A 14186-nucleotide genomic window follows, 5' to 3' on the forward strand; every position below is an offset into this window, starting at 1 on the left:
ATGAGGGTCTCCAAGAAGGACAGGCAGCTGGAGGCTGGCTTCAGCTGCTGGCCACAGAATGCCCCAGAGTCCTGGGGAAGACAGATGAGTCAGTGACTGGCCTGGCAGACAACCTGCAGGAAAAGCAGACCCTGCAGGGGATAGAGATCCCACCCAGAGACCTGGGTACTTGCAATATCATAGGGCCATGAATGCCCAGACATATCTCACCCTCTGTCTATAGAACAAGCTATTCCTCACACTCATGGGCCCCATAAACTGCCTGCTTCTCCTTCTGGAAAAAGCCTGGGGGCCTAACAACAGGTCCAAGGCTGACAGGCAACCTCACTCTTATCCCTGGAGAAGCCTCTGTCTGGTACACCTGCCAGATGAGTACATGAGATTCAGCAGGTGGTCAAGTGGGCTCCCTCATGCCAGGAGCATGGTCTGCAAAAGCCTCAGCTCCTTCCACTGACAGCTTGGGCATTGATCCTTCTTGCTCAGGCCTTTTGCACACTGGTCTGAATTCTTCAGTGTGCCTGTGGAAGCTCTGAGGAAATGGTCTGTTTCCTGCTGAGAAGACCTGTCTCCTACTTCCACGCCAGTAGGCAGGTGGCCACATGAGTGACCTGGAGAGTTACAACAAACAGTCACCACCCACCCCCCCCAACAATCACCTCACGGGCCCAGAAGAGCAACTACTTGTTTATAGGGAAGTCTCATCTACATCCACAAGTTCTTGACTTTCTGGATGGATATTTAGAAGGAAACCCAAAGACCCTTAGCCTCATATCAAATAAGCAGGGTGTTGGAGTGAGACCAAAAAGACATAAAGGAAGCAAAAACTCCATATAGAAAAAGCTATATGTGTGTGAATGTGTAGGTGTAGATGTGTGAGGAAATGTATAGATGTAAATGTGTAAGAGAGAGTATGCATGTGTAAATGTGTAAGTATCGGTGTGAGGGAGAGTGTAAGTAAGTGTGCAAATGAATGTGTAGGTAGGGGTGTATGAGAGACTGTGTGGAGAGAAAAGGTGTGTGTGTGTGTGTGTGTGTGTGTGTGTGTATAAAGAACTTTGACTATAGCTCAGAGAACACACAAGACCTAGAAAGATAACTTCCAATATCTACAGGCCCCCAGGGAAGGGCCTAGTCACCTCTTCCTCCCTAAAGCAGCACCTCCACCACCTTCACCCAAAGGGGTCCTGCCAAGATGTGCCCCCTCACAGGATAAAACTCAACAAAGTGCACAAGTCCATATAACTGACTTGGCACGAGGAAAGAATGGGAAGTTGGTGGAGGCAAATAAGACTAAGCATTCCTTGACCAGCATTTCTCAAAACCGAGGGTTATTTTATGGGGTATTTAAAGTCCTACCTTCTGAAGGGCAAATTAAGCTCTCCTCCGGCCCAATAATTACAAGATTTAAGTGGAGTCCTGTCTCACAGGGAGGGCCCAAGATCTGGGTCACTCCTCGTGCTCTGAGCCTCCACTTGCCATCAGCTCAGCAGGGACTGCTGGCTTATCCAGGCCAAGTTGGGAGGCTGCCGCCAATGCCCCACTTCCTACAAGCACAGGTTTCTCTCTGGCTACACTTCCTGTTTACTGAGTGCTTCTCTGAGACTCATCTCTGACCTCACATCCCCTTCCTGAGGATACCCCAGCAGTTCTTCCCTTTTTTGGTGCTACTGACTGAGACTCTGAGCTTTGTGTGCAGAGATCTTAGGGTTTCCCCTTCTTGCTTCCCCTGAGCTAGGATAGGAAATGCAAAAGCCTAAAGTGCTGGCTTCCTTCACCCCCAGGTACGGGCAGGTTCCTTGCCCTTGGAAGCAGTAAGGAAGGGCAAGCAGAGGAAGGGTCCAGCAAGTACTGAGCCTCCCCCTGGGGGCAGCCATGGTGCAGCATCTTACATCCACCCTTTCTTAACCTCGTTAACACCCTACAATATGTATAGGCAGGGAAATTCAGCCTCACACAGCAGATCTTGGACCCAGAAGAGACAGCTCATACAGGGGTTTCCAGAACATTTCCAGGAGGCTCAGGGGAAGTTTTCCACAAAACCACACTCATACTCTCCTCCTCCTGTCCTGCAACCAGCTGACTAACCCTAAAGAAAAATCAGCACCATGAAAAACTGAACTTCTCAAAATGGTCTTCAAAGGCCATTTCTGTAAAATCTTTTCACTCCCCCCCCCCCCCCCCCCCCGCGCGCCACTGTCTGGGATTCAAAGAGCAGCTGGGCAGAGAGAAAACACGCAGAGCCAGGTAAAGTAATTTCCAGAGAGCACAGTACGTACATCTGTACCTCCCAGACCTACATTTTCTCACCAGCTTGCTGGAGGGCGGGCAGTTTCCTCAGGGAGCTTGATTAACGAGGAACTTCAAACATTTTCTATAGAACAAGGCGTCCCACAGCAAAGCCACTTGACCTACTCCCTTGACCCCTGAATACAGCCACGCAACTTAGTATCCAGGTTCTGGGTACTGAAGCTTCTGATCTCCTCTCACCTCAGACCAGACTGAAACACTCATACATACCACCTCCCCTGCCTCCACTCCTCTGCACCATGTCCCTGATTATCCTGTCAAATACACCATACACACAAGAGAGCAATCCTTGGCCTAGACGTCTATAAAAGCTTGCATGGAGCTTTAGGAAGAGGGCACTGATTATCTGAGGCCACTACCCATCTCCCAGAGTACTTAGGATCTCATGGACTCCACCAGTTAAAGTCTTCTCTGCATCCCAGGCAGGCTGACCCTGCCGGTGGACAAAGCATTCACAGCAGCCACAGGTGCCATGGTGGGTATTTAGTAAGATGAATTGAGCTACAGGATCTGGAATACACAAAGGATGTTTCAAATAGAGAGGCTGAGGCTCTCATTCTCATTCTTTAAGGAAGATGGTCTCAACAATCCAACTTCCATCTGGTTTGGACCTTACTCACTATAGGATAGCTGTTAGGTTTAAGGCACAGAAAACCTCAAGCACACTCTCAATCCCACCACCACCCACAAAACTCTGGGATATAATGATTCAGCAGTAGGGGCCTGGGGCCCAAGGCCCAGCTGCTAGCAACCAGCAAGTCCCAAATGCGATTAGTTCTGATGCCTACTGGCTGTCCACCTTTGTCGTGCTCGGCTGAGATGGAGGTCAGACCCTGACCCCCATCCCAGGTGATGGCAACGGGAGCAACAAGGATGGCCCGGTCCTTGTGGCCCAGTCTGAAATGAAAATGCGAGACCAAATACCACAATTCTCTCCAGGGCTTCCTTGTTCCTTTTCTTCTTTTATAGGAGTAAAACAGATTTTTTTTAATTTTAAAGATATAGAAAAGCAAAAAGATTAAAATCAACAAAAGGACAATTATGGTACAATTCCACTTTTATAAGAAACCTAGAGTAGGCAATCTCATGAAGATGTTAATAGAAGTTACCAGCAGCTGGGGTGAGGGGAATGAATGGAGAGTTAGTGTTCAATGGGTACAGAGTCTCTGTTTGGAAAAGTTCTGGTTAAAAAGGTTAATTTTATATTGTGCATATTTTAAATACAATAAAAAATCAAAAATACTTAACATAAGAAAATGTAAGATTAAAATCTTCCAAAATTCCACCACTCAGTGACAATCACTATTAATATTTTTCCTTATACCCTTTCAGAGGCAAATATAAATGGACCTTACAAAACCAGCACATTGTTTGGAAATGGCAGTTGAAGGAAATGGCAACCCACTTCAGTATTCTTGCCTGAGGAATCCCATGGACAGAGGAGCCTGGTGGACTACAGTCCATGGGGTCGTTAAGGAGTTGGACACAACTGAACGACTGAACAATAACAACAACAGCACAATGTTTGGTAACCTACTCTTTACAAATGTATATTTTCCCACAATAACAGATACATATCTGTATGCTAAATATTTTGTAATCACATGGTATTTTAATGTAGAGATACACCATGATTAACAAATTTACTATTTGGGGGCATTTAGTCTCCATTTTTGGTTTTATTATTATTATAAACAATGTTTCACAGGACATTGCTCATGCACATATTTTTTTGCACGTGTCCAATTATATCCTCAGGATTAGAATTCCTCTGGGTGGAATTGCCGAGTCAGGGACTCCCTCAGGAGGATTATCAATAGAGCATTATGAGTAAAACCCAACCAGGAATGCTGAATTCTGTCATATAGAAGTCTCTTCCTCCACATCGACTTTTCCTGGATTCCATGTGGGTGTCTACAACTTTGCACAGTGGTTCAGGAAAGGGCATATCATTTCCATACCCTCTTTACCCACTCCCCAGTCCTCCTGTGGGGACACATCATGCCTTGGTCATTAAGTGAAACTGGCACACAAGGAAGGCAAAATTTACTGAGATAGTTCTACTGAAATCTCTAGTGCCAGCAGGAAAGACTATAGTAAAACTCTAGGATGGCCCAATGCTGGGTGCCCCATGGTGGGTAGCCTATGTGTAGACACATGAAAGGTTTTCTTTTGTTAAAGCTTTTTTTGTATGGACAGAAGGAGAATGCAATGGACTCTTCTTGAGGAGACCAAGGATTAGAAGGGACCTGTGGAATCATCTAATCTCTAGCCTTCGGGTGAGGAAATCAAGGCCCCCCCAAAACTCATAGCATAAACACTTCAATAATCTTTAACTGAACCCCATAGTGTCTCATACACAATGATTCAGCCAGTTTAGGGCACAGTTGAACACACCCTAAATTTTGACACCTAGTACAATTCTTTTTTAAAAAATATTTTTGGCCATGCTGCATGACTTGTGGGATCTTAGTTCCCCAAACAAGGATCCAACCCACACCCCCTGCAGTGGAAGCACTAGAAGTGTGGAGTCTTAGCCACTGGACTGCCAGGGGGGTTCCGACACCTAGTATAACTCTTCTCCTCCTCACCTGTGTACAAAATCGGAAATTAAGACACTGATCACATCCCAGTCCAGTCAAGGCCAGGCGTGTGCTGGAGCTGGCTCCTACTGGCTCTCAAGCCTCTCTCTCCAAAGCATAATTCTTCATGGTCCACCACAATACCTATTCCCAAATCCATCATAGCCTCACCTGTACTATTCAAAGAGCCAGCAAACGTTTGCCTGGATGCTCGCTGTGTCTGAGCATGTATCACAGTGAGACAGTTATCATTTCCATCATTTAGTTGGGGAAACTGAGACTCAGAGACTTTTTTTTTTTCTTCTCACTTTTTATTAACTCAACCATATGTCAACCAAGATGTCAAAAGCATTTTGCAGGATGCTACTGAAGCATCAATCAAGGACTCAGCTCTCAAACTGCACAAGGCGAGGGAGAGACAACAATGCAACAAGGAAGAAAGGGATGGGCAAAATGTGAATGAGAATGCAAAAGACAGGGCTATACTCCCATGGGGCACAGTCAGGGAACAATTCCTGAACGCAGTGATATTGGAAGTAGCTGGAAATGTGGCCCCAAGCTTTTCAGGTCCTGCTGAGTGGGAGGAGTCTTCCACTTTTTATCAGAACCAAGGTTTATCTTTATTTTTTCCATTATGGTTTATTCCAGGATATTGAATATAGTTCCTTGTGCTGCACAATATGACCTTGTTGTTTATCCATTCCACATATAATAGTTTTCATCTTTTGGTCCCAAACTCCCAATCCAACCCGCTCCTGCACTCCTCCCCTTTGGCAAGATCTATTCTCCATGGAGACGCAGACTTAAAATGACTTTTAACTACAAACTAAAGACAGGTTGGTTCCCCCAGAGGCTGACCACAGGACAAAGATTCAAGTGCAAGAGGAAAGGGAGTGGGAAAGTGAAAGAGGGAAGAGAAGGCAGCCAGTGACGGGAGTCAGTTACTACTATAAGCAACTGTGAAATGGTCTTACTAAGCCACTCTGAAAGACAGCATAGAATATGCCCCAAAGCTGCCCCAAAGCTGCCCCAACAGAGAGGTGAGGGAGCTGGAGCATTTATACATTTGCTCCCAACAGCATTGGTTGAGGTCAAGGGAACACAGAATGGATGCTGACAGCATCTATTCCATTGCCCAATATTATGCAGCTAGAAAAGTTGAAAGCCATTCAACGCCAAATCCAATATCTTTTTCATTATAGAAAGGAGTAGTTAATCAAACTAACACTATGGGCAAAGTGCCATGCTGGTAAAAGTAAATGTATTTGCCAAATGACTTTGGTTTAACATGTCCAAGGAAATAAAATGTATTTTTTGCTAACTTTTATCAATATAAGGATTAGGAAAAGCCATTCTAAGTCACCTTGCTCATCCCACAAGAATTAACCAAATGCCCGTTCCCTGCCCCTTCTCCAGTGAGAGGTTGCCTTCTCTAGTTCAGTCACAGCTACCTTGGGCAGGAGTTCTACGGCCTCAAGCAGTAGTCCTTGAGCAGCTGCATCAACCTCTCATTACAGGCTCCAGAGTCTACCATCCAAGGGATGATTAAAAATGACCTCCTGGTCACCTAGCCAATGGAATCTGGAGGATGTTCCTGTTTACTGTGCTCTGCTTCCCCTCTGCCTCCTGCTCCATCCCCTCCCCCACCACGTCCTCCATAGGAACCCACAAATAGTCAAACAAATGAAGTCAGCAATCATGGGCCTGTAGTAGCTAACCCAGCCTTAAGGATTTATTTAAAATTCTTCTGGAGAGGCAGGGAGTGTTTAAATAGCACAGTGTGTTACTGGGATAAATAACTGGACCATATTGTGATGAGTAGTGGGATGAGCGAGGAGGTGCAGAAAAGGACCACTGCCCTAGTTTTATAAACCCTATACACTATGGCCTGAAGACAGACTGGATGTTTTGTTCCATCCCCCAAAACACTGCTGAGACCTTCCCCGTTTCTCACTCTGGGCAGGAGGAAAAGGAACGTAGACAAATCCTGAGACTGCTCTTGGGATTGTCCAGTTTCCCCAAGCTCTCCAGGGGATTCTCCGATAATCTCATCCCATGAACCCCAGAGAAGTTGACTCTGGAGCAGAGTGAAACCACTCTCAGGAAGGTGGGGATGTTGCCAGCTAGAAATACAGCAGGGGCAGATACTGCTCAGGTCCTGGCCTGCTTGGCCAGGTGCTGAGGGCATATTACCTTCCCCTGGACAAGGATGTGACCAGGGGCTCCAGGTACCCTGGCCTTCTCTCAACCAGGTCCCCCAAAGGTGTTCTCATCATTCTAACCAGATTTCACCAGCATAAAAACAAGGACAGAGGAACATGGGGTATGTTTAAGTTGCATGTCAAAGATCCACTCAGTACTCCACTTCTGCTCTCCCTTCTTTTGAAGGAGGAAGAGGATTCACCTTCCAGCTTTCTTAGCACAGGGAACCCTGAATGGAACCAGCCCAGACTCCCAGGTGTCTCCACCTCCTTGCCCCAGGGCAAGAACTATTCTCTTTCCAAAGCTACCCTGCCTCTCAGAGCTCAGCCATCCTTTGAGGCCCTCTTCCATCCCCCTGAGGCCCACTGGATTGCTGCAGCTCCCAGGCATCAGGCTGACCTGTTCAGAGGAGAAAGCACAGCTGCTGCCCATACTCATGGCCTTACTCCAGAGTCTCTGATCCCAAATGGACACCTCGCAGGCTGACTTCAATTTTAGTCCCTGAAACACTGAATTTGGACACAAGTTTAAAACAAAACAACAAAAACAAGAAAACAAACAAACAAAACCCCTTCTTAAACAACGTAATATAGCTTAGCTACAAGAGGTTTAATTCTTCAGACCACCTGAAGAAAAAGTTTCCAGTAAGTAAACGTAGATTGATGAATAGAATAAATCCAACCCCAGATTCTTCAACCAGATGCTCTGGAAAGAAGGTCCCTGGTTGTGTCTCACAGCTGTTTAAAAGAATCATTGTTTCTAATTCTTTCTTCCCATTGTACCAAGATCAACTGTAACAGGAATTGTTATTTGTCAGCTCATTGGTGCCTACATTCATTCATCACATGTAAAGTACATACTATGAACTTGGCCAGCTCTAGACAACTCTGTTCTCTGGGAGAACAAGCTCTAGGGATCCAGATTCCACACACCTGGGAATAAAGTGCTTCGCAGCGTTCAGAAGCCTGGCCCTCAGCTCCTTCTGTCACTGAGGGGCAGAGGTGCAGTGAACAACTCAGGACCCAAGGAGTGCCCCAGGATAAAATGGAGCCTCATGTCTCCCTGTCAGGCCACTGTGCCTCTCTCTGTCCCTAGGGCTCTCCCAGCTTAGGAACTGAGTGCAGTGCAGGCGCTCAAAATGCAGTGGTGGCCAGAGTCGGCCCAAGGCACTTGCTTCTTCAGTGAGAGAGGACGCAAATCCGAGGTTCTCAACGACCTCAGGCTCTGGAGGCAGGCCAAGAGCCGGCAAAGGGGAAGTGCAAGGAGGACCCAGGGCCCCAGCGCGTCCAACGCCCTTCTGAAGGCCAAGGGAGGCTCAGGCGCTGTTGGTTGGAACTCTCTTCCAGGGAACCCTCGGTTCAGTCGGGAAGAAGAGAACCGGATTAGGATCAGACACCACCACCCACCCAACCCCCCGGGCTGTCGGGGCCTGACATCCCTGCACCTGCCCGCCCGGCAACTTCTCGCCAGGGAGTCCCGGGGAACCCCGAGAATAAGGTGGGGGTGGGGTGGGGGGCTTCCTGACGCCGCCCTCGGCGCGAAGAGAAGGAAGAACCCCCCAGGGGGTCGAAGGGGAAGGACGAGCCTGGACCACAACTTTGTCCTTCAGAAGGCGGGCTAGCCGGGGTTCCACGCCTACTCGGCCCCAGCGGAGTCCGCACGCCCTGGAACCCCCAGCGTCCGGGAAAGGAGGGAGGAGAACAGGCGCTGAGGGACTGAGGGGTTGACACAGAGGGAAGAAGCAGAGGACACTGCGAGAAAACTTTCAGCGAGGGGAAAGAGGACCGCCCAGTGCACCACACCTCGCGCCCCGCAACTTGCTCCGGGAGCCTTGCTCCCAGCCGCCCGCGCCCCGCGCCTTGCCTGCGTCCGGAACCGGCTGCATCTCGCGCGCGCTGCGGGGACCGTGGAATTGGAAAGTAGGGGGGCGGGGGTGGCCACGGAGCTCGTTCAGCAGTCGGTGGGCCAGGCTCCCTAGCAGCTCAGCAGAGCTTGCAGCGGCCGCGCTGTTGGGGGTCGGGCACCCCGCCCCCCTCGCTCCCCCTCCGCCCTTCCTCGTCCTCTCTCCCGCCCCTCTGTCTTTATCTGCCTCTATCGGATCTGACCGCCCTCCCTTACTCTTTTCTCTAGCTCTCCACCTCTCCCTCCACCCGGCTTCCCTGGCCTTTCTTCTTCCCCCTCCTCTCGCGGCCCCCCGCCCCCGGGGGGCGGGGCTTCTCCCCTCCCTCCCAGACAAAGCTGTGGCTGCGCGTTGCCTCCTTCCCTCCTGCGAGTCAGGGCTCAGGCTGCCGGCGCCTCTTCCGGCTTGGGGTGGAGGGGTAGAAGTAAGAGGGTGGGGAGAACGAGCTAGCTCACTTACCGCATTCTCCAAAACCTCCGAAAGGGATGTAGTCTTGGCCGGAGCCCCTTGGCTCGCTTTGGATGGTGATAGCCACTCCCAGAGGTCAGTCATTCTGCCCCGCGAAGCCCACGTCGAGCGCCCTGGATTCCCCAGGCAGAGAATATGGGATATTTTTTTCTAACACCTGCTTATTCCTGAAAGGGTTTGAGCTGAGCAAGGCCCTTTGGACTTCGCGGGCTTTCACGGGCTGGCAGACATGACAGCAATATGGAAGCCAAGTTTCTTTGTCCTCCTCTCACCTCCCCCTCTTAGCCATCCCTGAGCCTCCGTGGCCTCCCAGTGTACAGGGATCCCTAGAGCACCCCCAGATGAGGGGCGTCTTATCTGTTCCCTCCTTCTTATCGCAATTCTCCCCCAGCCCCACATACATACTATGGGCTTCCTGCAATCCAGGAGACCTGGGTTCTATCCCTGGGTCGAGAAGATCCCCTGGAGAAGGGAATGACAACCCACTCCAGTATTCTTGCCTGGAGAATTCCATGGACAAAGGAGCCTGACGGGCTACAGTCCATGGGGTCGCAGAGTCAGAGAGGACCGAGAGACTAACATACATACTCCAGCCCTGTAGAGTTGATCTCTAGGCTTTTCGGTGCCAGAGACTAAGGGTTAAACTATACCTCAGGGTACAGCTGGGTCAGCTCATCCCTCCTGGAAGCCAGACGCGCTTAATAAATTCATTGTTTGGTGCATGGAATGTGTTTCCCTTAGAAACAATGTTATAAATGGTGATCTGCTTCTCAGGCTGGCCACAAAAGTCTTTTGAATCCAAAATGCAGCTGAAGGTTAGTGGTGAAAACTGTGTCAGCTACCGCAGAACAAGGAGACCACTGATCAGCTTTTTCTATAGGAAAAAAATATTCTGGTTCCTTCCCAGGGAGCTGTAAAACACAAGGCTCAATCATTAATCCCCCCTCCCCCACCCCAAACTTTGGAGTTAATTCTCAGTAAGCTTCTTTGCTTTGCAGGTAATAGGAGCACCTTCAGGGAAATGTATTATGAGGACATGAGGATTTCCCTCCAACATTAAGGTCAGAATTACCGGGAGAGCTCCGTAAGAAGCAAATATAGAACTTGAAGGGCTTCCGGTAACCCAGAAAGTCTTCCCTGAAGAGCCAACTCTTCTCTTTCATCGTAGACTGGCCTTCCCTGCACCCCAGACATATGCCAAAGAATGGCCATCACTTCCATCACTGGGGCTTAACGCTCCTGTTGAAGAAAGCAGCCAGATAGTTTTTCATGTTTTCTTGCAAACTTCTACCCCCAGGAGGCACTTGACCTCAAAGAAGCAGCAGAAAAGTATTTCTAGAGCCATCCTCCAGTAGAAATACAATGCATGCCCAAGATGCAATTTAAAACTTTCTAGTCACGTTAAAAATAGTAAAAAAAAAAAAAGTGAAATTAATTTTAATAATATATTTTATATAACCCAACATAACCAAAATATTACTATTTCAATGTGTAGACAATATAAAGAAAGTTATTCATAAAATATTTTACATTCCACTTTTGTACTAAGGTTGAAATCAGGTGTGTATTTACACTTCAGTTCTGTTTAGTCACTCAGGCGTGTCCGACTCTTTGCTACCCCATGAACCGCAGCACACCAGGCCTCCCTGTCCATTACCAGCTCCCGGAGTTCACCCAAACTCATGTCCATTGATTGAGTCGGTGATGCCATCCAACCATCTCATCCTCTGTTGTCCCCTTCTCCTCCTGCCCTCAATCTTTCCCAACATCAGGGTCTTTTCAGAAACTCTCAATTTGAGCATTAAATTTTGAAATAAAAATTTAAAAATACTTGATCTGTATTAAGGTTTTATGAAACTTTCACTTGAAAAAGCATATTCACATGTACCCAAGTTGTTCCAACATGCCTAAAATTTCCCAATAATTGAATTATCAGTTTTTAAATTTGTTTTAATTAATTAAGCTTACATAAACTTAATATTCAGTTCCACTAGTCACATTTCAAGTGCATAATAGTGACATGTGGTTAGTAGCTACCATATTGGGACTGCACAAGTTTAAAGAGCAAGGATGTCACTAAGGAGCTTGGAGTCTCAAAGCTGATTTCCCTTTTCTCTTTAGCAAAACAGTGACAGAAGTATCAAGCATGGTCAGAGAAAATGGTTTTCAACATTGTTCTGTGTTTCTCTGTAACATCTCAAGAGGCAGACTTTGTCTACTGAGATCAGAGTTCTACTTTGTGCCTGGGAAGAAAAGCAGGAGATGCAGAGAAGTCAGGAGGCCCAAAGCCTACTCTTCAATTTTAGTGTTTTCTGGGGGAAGGGAAGAAGAACTAGGGGATATAGACAGTAGGAAATGCTACAACTTCTTTGTGATTTCAACCAGAGTGAGAAGATATGTTGACGGACCAAAGGGAGTTCTGGGGATAAAATAGAGGAGATCACTGCACTGGCTGCCTCTTTCTTTCTCCAAGGTTCTCAGACACTGACCTGGGGGTGGAGGGGAGCCTCATTAAAGTCAACTTAGTGGATTGTTTATGTCACCCAAAGGGAGGGCCTGGGTTTGGCTTTCTAGGGTCACCCACAGTTCCTGCATGGCATGGATCTGATGTAGAGTTCTCACCTGCTCCTAAGGACCAGGGGCCTCAGAAGAAAGCTAAATGGTGAACCATGCCCTTCTGTAGCACCTACCTTAGTTTGAGCTTCCTAAAGCAGAATGTGAGAAAAAAACTTGGGTGCAAGTCATGTACTTAGGAGTAGATCTCAGAAAGCAGTAGCGTGAGACAGACAAGAAGAAAAAGTTAATAAAGTATATACAACTGGTCCTCCATTCCTTTGGGGCCTCTAAACAGCTCTGTAAAATGCACCTCAGAATTGTTCTCTCTGAAGGTCAGGGAGTTGGAAATTTATCCACTGACTCTCATTCCACAACAGTTGAGGATTCTTCCCAAGAAAGTTTACCTCTTCTTACTTCCTGGTTGTGTGAATATCTTTGACCTCAAGGAAACATCTGAGGTAGAAAAGCCAGAATCACTGCCATTGACACTTGGGGTAGGATGAACTACTGTGTATGGATCTGCCCACCCCAGCTATGCTGGAAGTGAACAGTGGGCTGAGGGAAGGTGACACAAAACATCTGCTCTAAGACCCAGCTTGGAGAAGGCAAGTGGACCCTGGAAGCTGATGGGGACTCAGAGGGACCATTGGTGAGGGCTGAGTTAAGGTTAGAGAAGACAGGGAGCACTGCAGAGCTCTGAAGGAGAATGGAGCACCCAAACTGTGAGGTATACAAGCTGCAGATATCAGCAGTATCTGCCAACCAAACACTGATGAATGGGGACGCCACCCCTCAGCATTCTGCTTTCAAGGGATGGTGCAAAGCAGTTCCTCTGCAGGGCAGTCGAGGGAGCTGAGGAACCAGCCTCAAATGCCTCCATAGGAGAAGGGAAGAGACTATCCCCTAAGGATCCATCTTGGAGAGAGCTGGAAAGAGAGGAAGAGCTCAGAATTTTTAACCTAAGGAGACCAGCAGGACTATTTATCACATCAGACTCCATTTTTTGCATCTGCTATGTAGGAGGTGAGAATCTGCAAAGGAAGATCCCAGTGAGTTAATAGAGAAATAGGGAAGCCTAAGTGAGATCTGCCCCTGGCACCTGAATACATCTGGACATGTCTGGCACACTAGCATAGTGGGCTAGCTATAAATCTGTTTGAGAGGTGAAAAAAAGGCTCTCTTGGGAGATAATTTTCATTCTAGAGAAAGAAGAAACCAAGTTTGGCCCAGTAACAAAGCTTTAGTTGAAAGAAAGGAGGTGAGGTTGTCATTGAGCTTTGCCTCCAACCTGATTCCCTGGACAAATAGTGAGGGGAGGGGTTGAGAAGATAGAAGAGGCTCTAAGTCACAACTTAACAGAACAGATTGATTCATAAACTTCAGGGATACTCTGGGGCTCAACCAGACAGGCTTGGGGATCCTGCTGCTAAGTAATATTTAAGGTACCAACACTCCAACACTCAGCTTCTCAATTTCAAGGTCTTGGTATGTTGACAACATTACCCAGAAAGTGGTAGATGGATTGCCAGAATGATTACAAGTATCCCCTTTCTGCATACACTTTGCAGTTCCTCTCACAAAGAGGTGGAGTCTCCTTATCCACCTTGAATCTGGGTTGACATTGAAGCTTGCTTTGGCCAACACAGTAGAATGTGGCAGAAGTCATACTGTACCTTTTCAGAACCTGGGCCTCAAGAAACCTTGCATTCTTCTGCTCTATTGGAACATTGCTCTGCCATGTGAATAAACCTGTATTAGCTGGCTGGAGGATGTCCCAAAGAAAAGGCAGCCCAGCTAGTCATCCAAGGCCCCAGATGTGTGGGAGAGTACAAATAAGATCAGTAAAGACCCTTACCCAACCCAGAACTGACCACTGATTCATGGCAGAGCCCAGCTGACTCTAGCCCAATAGCCAACCAATAAAAGCATAAGGTAAATAATGGTTGTTATTGTAAGTCACTAAATTTGAGGTAGTTTTGATCTTGGATGGCCTCAGCCTATAGCAACTCGAAGCAGAACTTCACTTCCTGGCCAGGGATTGAGGTCAGGTCGCAGTGCTGAGAGTGCCGAATCCTAGCCACTGGACCAGTGATCCGCCAAAAAAAATTCCTACAAAGATGGAAAATAGTGAAACAAGGAGGAAAAAGAGTACATTATGTGTGAATAGACAC

General features: G+C 47.6%; 1 protein-coding gene across 11 annotated transcripts in view; it reads right to left on the bottom strand.

Annotated features, from left to right (window-relative positions):
* RASSF2 (Ras association domain family member 2) overlaps positions 1-10187 on the bottom strand; it is a 55808-nt gene extending 45621 nt beyond the window's left edge. For 2 of the 11 annotated variants that reach the window (XM_081560769.1, XM_081560760.1), the window contains exon 1: positions 9210-9270. The gene's annotated coding sequence lies outside the window, so the exon portion shown is untranslated. Of the gene's footprint in view, positions 1-1356; positions 1567-2297; positions 3047-7490; positions 7601-8954; positions 9271-9450; positions 9573-9959 lie in introns of those variants that run through there. The other 9 variants (XM_081560765.1, XM_081560758.1, XM_081560766.1 and 6 more) reach the window with 7 other exon arrangements.
* Positions 10188-14186: the final 3999 nt, after the last annotated feature.

Source organism: Giraffa tippelskirchi, chromosome 13 (assembly GCF_054371585.1).
Source record: "Giraffa tippelskirchi isolate mGirTip1 chromosome 13, T2T-mGirTip1v1.2.pri, whole genome shotgun sequence".
Taxonomy (NCBI): Eukaryota; Metazoa; Chordata; class Mammalia; order Artiodactyla; family Giraffidae; genus Giraffa; species Giraffa tippelskirchi.